This window comes from Tinamus guttatus, unplaced genomic scaffold (genome assembly GCF_059628265.1).
Source record: "Tinamus guttatus ecotype Peru unplaced genomic scaffold, ASM5962826v1 Tinamus_guttatus_pri_ptg000384l, whole genome shotgun sequence".
Taxonomy (NCBI): Eukaryota; Metazoa; Chordata; class Aves; order Tinamiformes; family Tinamidae; genus Tinamus; species Tinamus guttatus.
The window spans coordinates 1,437,633-1,447,798 of record NW_028288918.1 but is presented as its reverse complement, the minus strand read 5'-3'; positions in this window follow the sequence as shown (position 1 = coordinate 1,447,798).

Here is a 10,166-nt window from a genome sequence, read left to right as displayed (position 1 = left end):
AGAAGCCCATGAGTGCATTCTGCTTCTTTCAGCAAAACTCTTTCATGATGAAATTGGCCAAAACACATCTTTTTGCGCAGTTATTAGTAAGAGCAGTATGGGGTTACTTGCTGCTTCACCACAAGGCAGGGGATACAGATTCCTCTACCAGCTGTCATCATGTCTGCATGGACTCCAGTGTACTTCAGCTGAGACTGTAAAACCAGGTGTAGAAATCTGTGTGATCTATTAAATATTAAGAATTAGCCTATGAACCACAAGTAGTTTCTAGGTCTCTATATAGCTGTCATCTCTGGACTATGCTGGACACTTATGGATTTTTGCAGTCCAAAATGTTCGGTTATGTTACTGTACAAGACATGGAGGAGTTATAGTTTTCTTTTAGATTATCAGTTGTTCAGCGGTAAAGCAGAGCTTTATCTACCCAGAATTGCAGTTTTGTCCTTATTGTGGGTCCCGCAGACCCCAAGTCTCCCATGCTGCAGGATTTCAGGTGGGTTTTCATAGTCCTTGTTTGGAGGTGCCCACCTAAGAATGAAGCACGTATGTGTTGGTACAGAGCGAAACCCTCCGAAGTCTCATTTCTTTCAGTAATTCCTTTTATGTCAGGTTGCCTTGGCAGAAGTCTCTTTGGGCAAATCCTGTGAACTCTCAAAAGTGGAATTGTCTGTTCTGGTTAAAAGTCTCCATTCTGGCAGGGGGTGCCAACAAAACGCTAAGTGTTTGAACTGCATAAATGTTATGCAAGAGTGCAATGCCCAGTCCACAGGGATCATGGCCTAATGTAATGTAATCCAAATACCCCTATCCACTCTCTGCATACAAGCGGTGCAAAGCGTCTCGTTTGGGTACCGCAGAATACCGTGTCTCTGGCTGGCAGGCAAGTACATCAGCGAAGGTGGTGGACGGGTACGTTTGGGCTAGATGAGGAGTTTTACCTTCTCAGACACAACAACCATTTTAATAAAGCATCTGCTGTAATAGCCTGACTTACGTGATCTGGAGGAAAGACTGGAACTGGTGAAGCCCTGTCTTGAAGCACTTCGAGCAGGTATGGCTTGAAGTCCCTGCCAAGTAGGAATGGCTCGGTATGGCTGGTAAGTGTTATATAATGATGGTAACTATTGAAACTCTCTCTAATCTTTCTGATCTGATATACGGTGTGGAGGGCAAGGAGGAGGGCAATCAGGGTGACAACTAAGGAAACACAAGCGCGGAACACACTTGGTCAAGCTTGAAACTCTGAGGATCCAGTTTGCCCCAAAAATCAGAGAAGCATCAAATGCCTTCAGAGCTGGCAATCATTCGTCCAACAGCTTTTTGGGATAGGTTTTCTGAGAAGAGCCTAGTAAGAAGTAAGGCCTTTTCCCCTGAGGGAAGACTGGAGCATGTGCAACGCTTGTTTTGCTGCCTAGGATGCCTTTACTGTAAATAAATACTCCACTTTAAGAAGGTTGTCGGATCACTGCTAAACCACGAGTTCACATGTGAGAGGGCAGTACTGCAGGGCCTGTGCCTGAGGCGGCAGCTTTGTTCCGTCTGGTAGTGCGCAGATTCAGGCGTAACAGAAATGGGCAGGTTTGCGCACTATTTGCAAACTAGAGAGGGCAAGGACTCTGCTAAATTTTTGAACAAATTTGAATCTGCAGCAGGGGTCCCTGCAGATAACCAGGATTAGTCGTAGGCAGCACTGCTTACGCTGTTACCGAGTGAGGAGAGGCAGAGAGGCTGGAGCCTCCAGCAGGGGCTGCCAGGGCCGTGCACCAGCTTTCTCTGAGGTGCCCTGCTCTCCAGAGGGCCTTCTGTGCCACCCTAACTTCGCCTTAGCAGCTTGGGTGCTGTGTTAGGAGTTCATGTGGATAAACAAAACACTAACAGAGAAGGAAAATCTAAGGAGGATACATTGAAACTCTTCCAAATAATCAGTTCAGGCACTCATTTGGGTAATTTCTATGCCTGTGAGAGTTCTCTTCCCCCCTCCCCCCCCTTTTTCTTTTTTTTTTATTTTTAAGCACAGGATAAAGCTAGGTGATTTTCTTCACTTGCTGTGAGGTACCCTTGCTATCCTGATCCTGACAGCTGTCCTGGAGGAAATGCAAAATCTCTTCCAATGCTTGAACTCTGATGTAGGGTCACAGTGTGTGGGAGTGACGTGCGATATCTGGCAGATAATTTAGGCTTTTCTTTTCCCCTGGAAATTTTCCTGTCCTTTGTTATTCCCTTTCATCTTGTTTCCTCTGCACAGCAATCGTTCTTCACCTGAAGTTGTGAGCCCCTGTGTGTGTGCAGGGCTGCTCCCAAGGGAGTAGTATTTAGAGCATTTCTGGTGGAACCTCGTGGTGTATATTTGCACCAAGCGTAAGGGGGTGGTGATGTCAGCTATGGTGTGGTTTTATAGCAGACCTGTGGACCCCCAAACCATTGCCATGGGTGTTGGTAGGCCATTTATTTGAGCTCACCTCACCCTCCTTCAGAGCTCTGGTGTGCTGGTCATGGTTAGCAGGGGTTTCTGTGGAGTGCTGCATGTGAATACAGGCCTTCATCCTGCATGGGCTGCAGAGGCTCCTGTTCTTGCTGACAGCTGGCTGCTCCTTAGTGGGATCTGCTTCACACAGGTCAGAAGGGGAAGGGATGAGTGGAAGAACTGGTGCCTGTGGAAGAGCATCTCTAGATCCTTTCAGCACAGGGTTTGGCCTTTGCACCTAACCCCAGGGATGGACTCCAGGCTCCTTCTGGCATAGTAGAGAAGCAGACCCAAACCCGAGTCTTCAGCTGGCTGGATGCTCCAGGTGAGCTGTGGAGGGTGCCACAGCCGGGAAGGCCTGCCAGGTGGGGGGAACGGCTGCGAGCTGCCCGGCTCTCCCCGGGCAGGACAGGCAGCATTTTGGAGCTGAGAGCCCCTGGGGGGCTCCCTTCGGAGCTCCCTTGGCTGAGAGCCCAAGCTGGGGGCTCTGGCCCAGTCCTGCCCACCCTGGGAGCAGGAGCTGGTCCCATGGGCAGCTCCCGAGCCTGCCTTCAGCTCTCAGCTCGGGCCTGGAGGAAAGAGACTCTGGAGGGAGCCAGAGGCTGCTAATCCCTATGGAGCTGGTCCTGGAGAGCTGCTCCGAGGTCTCAGTGGGCCCCTTGTCTTGCCAGTGGCCCCCTCCTCTTCCCCCACGCTGCTGCTCTGCCACCGTTTCTTGCAGCCGGTTCCTCTCTCGCCATCTTTCCTTGGTCAAACCCCCTCCCTGGCACACAAACACTCTTCCACACTTTTCTGGAGCTGACCTCTAGCCCATTCCAGATGTTGGAAAGGAAAAGAGCTACACAATTGAATGTGTTCAGAGGCCAATAGTTCTTGGCTTTCAGTGATTTTGCTTGAGTTATTGTGCCTCTCTGGGAAGTCCTACAAGTACTAAAGAAGAAACTGTAAGTAAAGGCTTTTCTACTCCTGATTGATTCATGTGCCACATCATTAATTTTTGCTTCATGAACTTCGGCACATTCCTTTCCCCTCAGGCAGATTGGGGTTGAAAGAGAAGCTCTGTAGAGAAAAACACCTCTCAATAACTAACATTTATCAAGGCTGTTTTTGTGACCTGATGCTTCATGTTTAAGAAAGATCACAGCACCAGCAATGTTCTTATTTCCTTCTATTTTTCAATACTGCAGAAATTTTTCTTCTCCCCTCTCTCTCAATGGGTATAACAGATGTACTTTGATATGTGTGAGAAAGATGTTCTCAGACATATAAACAGAGTGTGTGCTGCAGCTACCCCGTTTTCTATTTGATATTTACCCCCTTGAGCATCAAAGTTGGTGAGACTGATACTTGTTGGAACTGGAAGTTATGTACTGCTGAGTGCTGAATTTGAACAGTCCATGATAGCAAGGTGCATGTACAAACATATTCACTCCCAGAAATCAGCATGAAACAAATATACCTAGAAGAAAACATGATGTTAATATAGTCATGCAGTCTCCCATGTTTCTATGAACAGGTGGCTCTCCAGGAAAAAAAAAAAAAAAAAAAAAAAAACTTATATTCACTAGTTTGTTTCTCTGAGCTCTGTCATATTTACAGCTCCTAGCAGGGTGTAGTGTCTCCACATGCTGTCTGTAGGGCTACAGAATAAATAAATAAATAAATAAAAATCAAGTGGTCCAATCCCTGTGGAGCCAGCTCTTTGGATCAGAGCTGTCCTCCATATGTAGAGTGTTGCAAGGAGACCCAAAGTACCTTCTGGCAAAGCAAGCTGATCCTCACCTTGTGTTATATCAGAAAGGGAAAACTTAACTTTATGTATCTTTAAAATAAAGAGAACTTCACCTCGTGTCATCCTTTTGCTTAAACTTAACATGTTTGCAAAATCTATTTAACAGTTTGTGGCCCTGACCCACCTGGATCTTTGCAAGAGGAGGGGACAGCCCCAAAGCTGCTGGGTGTCTGAGAGCACCCCTGCAGCAGATAGTTTTTGAAGCCAGTCCTCTTCATCTGCAGCCAAGCTGGAGCTGATGGCCCTTCATGGCTGCATTATGCCCCCACTCCCACCAAATGTTGGCATGAAATTAGTTCAAGTCCTAGGAAAAGAGAGTCCTAATAAGTGCAATGATTTAGGGACTTGACTCCGTATGAAGACAGATTTACTCTGTCATACATACCTAACATAAAATTGTTATAAAAAATAAATATAATGATTATTTATTTAAAGGGGTAGCAGACTGTGTTAGACTTTCCCTGACATAGATGATTTTAGAGAAGTGCAAATTCTTCCAGTTTCCTAAATAAAGTGCACTCTAATGTGCCCTAGACGACCTTGTTTATGTTGCGTAATCTTAAGAAATGTGTGGATGCACATTTCTGTAATTTAACATGCTTGAATAGTCACTCTGATTTTCTTGTGTATATTTTTGCACAAATATTTCAAAAAAGTCATCTCAGAGTGTGCTTTTTCCTAAATGTGAGTGTATATTGAGTGGGGACTATAAGAGTTTTTCAGAGATAGCCTGGGAGATATATGGGAACAGCTAATTGCATTTAGGTGAAAGTGGTCCAGTATATGTTTGCATGGTTGAATTTCCTATGACCTTTGTTAAATAAAAGAGAATACGGTATAAGAAAGTCACTATTGTTGTCAATCCTTTCTGAAGGGGTTGCCAGAGAAAGGCAGTTATGAAACAATAAAGTATTTAATGTGAAAAGTACAGATTAAAACATCCTTTTCAGCATTCCCTCTGTGCAGATTTTTAGGAGTAAAGCTTGATTAACTATCTTTATAGCTGTGTTGCAACTTTCGAGCATGGTGGGCCTTTAAATAACAACTGCTTTGCTATGTTTTCACATCAGCATGTTGTCAGGACGGCAGATTCCTATAAATTCTAGTTAGTTTTGTGTAGCGCAGGGTGTTTTACATTTCTTCAATGACTTTTCCCCTTTATAATTGCAGGATTTCATATCACAGTGCTTTATGTATTTATGTGAAAAGCATATGTGCTTTTTACACCATAGTGCATCTTTAATATCTCAAAGCATGAGAAACGTAAAATGGGAGATACTGTTTTTTAAAATTAACAACAGCATTGATCTTCTTTCTCGTATTTCCTAGTGTGCTCAGGAATTCCTATTATCTATGAATCATTTAGACTTACGTGAAGTAATAATTCATCGTCATATCTAAGACCAACAGTATGCAGCCAATAACGCAAGGCCATTAGAAAGGGAAAGCTGCTTATCTTCAAGGAAATAATAATAATCATAATCAATGTCTTAAGATGTGCGTGTATTCTGCTTTGGGACTATTCTGCCAGGAAATTCTGTTTTGTGGACACAGCAGAACTGTTTCGCCGTTGTCTTAACAACGACTTTTAGCGAGAACGTCAACAAAGAGTTGTGCATTTTCCCAAAATTTCTCTAAAGGGTTTCTTTAGACATAAGAGTAATTCCTACTTGCTTATTTTAATACAGAAACATAGGAACTTCTGTCGTTACGTCATAAGAACGAGTTCTCATCCTTTTCTTGCTCTTGCCGCTGCCTTGATAAAAAAAAAAAAAAGACTCAAATCAGGACAAAAGGACCCCAGAGATCTGCTCAGTGTAAAGCCAGCTGCATAACATTTAAATTGGCTTGTCAAAAATAGTCATATCAAATCAGGCTCTGTCTCTTGTCTGTACTATATTTTACAGCCGCAAGGACATCTCAGCTCTCATACGCTTTTTTTTTTTTTTTTTTTTTTTAAAGCCCTCCTGACCATTTCATCAATGCAGCTATAGAGACAGTTCTCTGAGTAAGAGGTTAGTGGCTGAAACCTCGGAGCTTGTGTGTCAGCTGCAGAGCTTGGGCGGGCAGCCTGCAGACCTGCCCTAGGCCGCCTCTCTGCTCTGGCTGAGCGAGGGGGCCCGCAGAGCCGGCGGCTCCAGCCTCCCTTCCCGGGGCGGCTCAGCCCCAGCGAGCGCCGACCTCGACCTCGTCCTCACAGCTCAGCGCCAGCACCTCCTGGAGGAGGTGGCAGCGGCACCGATGGCTCCCTGGGTAGCGCCAAAGTGCACATGTGTGACCCCGCGGTGGCACTTCTGCCCAGCTCCCCAGGCAGTCGTAGTCGCCGATTTGCAGCTCGCGTGCTCATGGTGAAGTCAAGTACACCCACATTTACAGGAAAAGCTGTTCCTGGGAAGGGTAGAGGCAGTGTAGAATCACAGAATCAGTATGGTTGGAAAAGACCTTCAAGATCACCAAGTCCAACCATAAACCTTCCCATGTCTGCTAAACAGTGTCCCTAAGCGCCTCATCCACACGTTTCTTGAGAATTGCCAGGAATGGTGACTCCACCATTTCCCAGGCAGCTTGTTCCAGTGCTTGATGCTCCACTCAGAGCATCTCTGCACCACTGCTCAGGAAAATGTGTCTCTTGTAAAGTTAAGATGGTTTCTAGGTTTAAGAGGGATGCAGACTAACACTTGGGGTAAGCATGTAAGGCTGCATCAGAGTTGTGACAGAGCCAAAACCATCTCCAGACGAGACCTTCTCTAGCATCAATGATCACTGTAAAAGGGCCAACAGGTTAATCTGGAGGAAGAAGATACTGGGAAAAAAAAAAATCCGTGACGTTCTCCGCTCAGAGAAGGTAAGCACTGCGGTTTTGGCAGTGGAGCCGCTCGCTCGTCGTGACGGAGGCTGTGCCTGGGAGGCCGCTCACAGCTGGAGGCCAGCACCGCGCACTCCGTATGGAGAAGCGCTCCTGGCAGAAAGGCCTGGAGTGGCCAATGGCTTTCACAGCCATGACAATTCCACAGGCTGCTTATTGCCAGCGCTGCCTGGTCACCTTTGAGCGATGCCTATTCGTCCTCCCCTCCAACTCATTCCTTAAAGATCAGAAAATGTGGAAGTTTTGCCTGACTTTTCTTCTCTGACTCCGTTGGCGGTTATTTAACAAAACAGCTGTGCAGTTGGGAGCGAAAAGATTGATGAGGGTGTCATCTGAGGGATTTCAGTGTGCTTTGCAAGTGGAAAATCAGATGGTCTGCTTGGTGCAGTGTGCTTCCCAAGATGGATGGTCCTTTCAAATTATTAGCCCCCTTCACCCATGGAAAGACCCCTTTCTTCATCACTTTTCAAGGATATTTCGAACAGTAGCCACAAGCACAAAAAGAAATGTCAGGCTCCTATCTACTTCCTTCTATCACATTGCACAGAGTAATTTAGCTGGGCTAAAAGGGAATTCTTCATAGCATAGTATAGATAATAGTATAATTCTGAAAAAAAATGAATAACTAGACAAGATTAAAGGCTTCAGATTTGGACAATTTGGGTACTGGATAGAGATGATGCAAACTAATGAATCCATATTTGGTCAGAACAAGGTATAGCAATGTTTGATATAAACATTGCGGCCATGACATTGCATACAACGGTGCCGCTCCTGTTTGGCTATGCAGCAGCCGTTCCTGCTTGCTCTGAATGCTTAATTGCCATCCAGCTCTAATTGGGGCGGCATGCAAATCTATGTGCAAACCGAATCACCGACCTACTTTGCTAAATGCTGCATTGCGAGTTCCAAAACATCCCTCAAGAGTAAAGGCACTTAACTGCTGTGTTCAGGCAACCAGCACCGCTTATTTTCTGGACAGGTTGCTCCATGCTAGTGTCCATCGCCAGGGCCTTCCACCTAAGGAAGCAGGAGCTGTGCGAAAGCAGCGCTTTAAGCCTGGGCAGTCTGGCCTCACTGGTTGGAGCCTGAAACCTTTCCTGGCAGGCTGAAATACTCCTCGTGTGCGCTGAGGACAGCAGCGGAAGGACTTGCACACTGGTCACCTCTAAGGTCTACCAGATACCTTCTCCTCCCAGCAGGGAGGCATGAGGAGGCCCCGGCACAGCCTGCCTGGCGATGCTCTCCGACATCCTGTGGTAAAAATATAGCAATGTTTGGAGTAGAGCAAGGATGGCTTTGCACAGGCTGCTCACACTAATCCAGGTGCTTTTATCTGCTGTTGGTTATCTGGCTTGTTTATAGGGAAGCTAGTTTTCCAGGTGATTCTCTGGAGTCCTCACATGCAGAGGGCTCGTTCGGATGCCGTGCGCAGGGGCAAAACTCTGCTTACTGACCCCAGAACACAGCAAGGTGCAAATAAGCAAGTGGAGCAAACCCCAGGCTTTGATTTGACTAAACAGGCTTTGATTTTGACCCCATGGGATGGAGTGTGAGCCCTCCCACATAGCAGAGTGCAAAATTCACCTGCGTTTGAAAGAGCGTTCCAGGGCTGTTGTTCTCTTTTACAGCCTGCAAACACCATCCCGGCTCTGCAAACTTTGAGTTCCTCTTGCAAGTCACGCCACAGGATGCCTCTTCATGTGCAATATGTCTTTGAAGATAATTGTTGTCGCCCGAGTTAAATTTTAACAGCTGAGATGAGAAAAGACCTTTGTCCTAGAGATAAAGTCAGAGGTGTTACAAGATTGTTATGCTGAAAGTAATAGATTTAATCTCAGTTTTGAAAAAAGTAAGTCTCATGTGTTATCCTATGCAGCTGATGCTTGGGAAAAAAAGAGCTCTAGCACACTTGTCAGTGCAGAGGGAATAAAAGATTTTTTAAATATAGTCTATTTATAGCCTCTTTTTATGTATTTTTATGTGTTTTCATGCAAAAGGCATATGCTGGACCTTGGCTTTTTAGAAAACACCTAAATGAAGCTATACAAATGCCTGTTATGCTGCACTTCAAGACTATGAGTGACATTATTGGGATGTTCAAAATTTATCCATTAGTCTAAATAATTAAATAAACTGTAGGCATAGAAATACCTATTTTCAGCTTTTGAAATATGCTTACCACGGGACAAAGCTGAACAGCTTATCATAACCTTGTCTGTCACAGTGGTACTTATCACTATGTGTGGATCTGAATGCTATCTTTCAGATTTGGCAGAAGCTAATGCTTTCTGCACGAGTGTAAATGGCTACATAAAGCACAGGTCAATGAATAACTCAGCATAAAGGATGAATAAATGAAATGGCTGGTAGATTAAAATGAAGCAGTAGAAAAAAGCGAGGAGATTCTTTAACTTTTCAGTCCTTTGAGATGCTGCAAAACAAGCTCTTCCTGGGTGCAGTTTGCCTTCCATATGGAGACAAAACCCCTCAGAAGTCTCTGTCATGGCACAGTCTCCTCCACCACGTCAGCCCTGAGCCAACTATCTTAAAACAAGCAGCATATTTCCCTGGCACTCAAGGGAGCCAGGACTAGCCACTGCATCTGGACACCTGTCCTTGGCAGTATGCAAGGAGCCAGCTTGACTAGGAGGATCAAAGTCTTGGAGAGGGCGGGAAAAATAGCCTGGAAGAAATAAAATTGTCATTTATGGCATGCACATCGCCCTGGTGAACTTCCTCAAGTACAGAGTGTTTTAGAGTTGTTATCCCGTAACCTTTAGGAACATAGTTCTTCAGCTATGTTTGAGTTCTTCTCAAAGATAAGCAAAGGTCGTTCACCAAGCACAGTTTCTCCAGCCATTTCTATGCACTAAGAAGTCAGGTGGTGGAGAGGTGTTGAATCTTACCCACTCGCATAGGGTAAACTGGGGAATAAAGTCTTGGGTGGTGCAGGCAGGTCCCAGGTGGTTAGTCGAGGCTACTCCCTGGGGATGCTCAGCTCCTGGTTAACCAGGACCATCGGTGTCAGGGCTGCCCTGCTG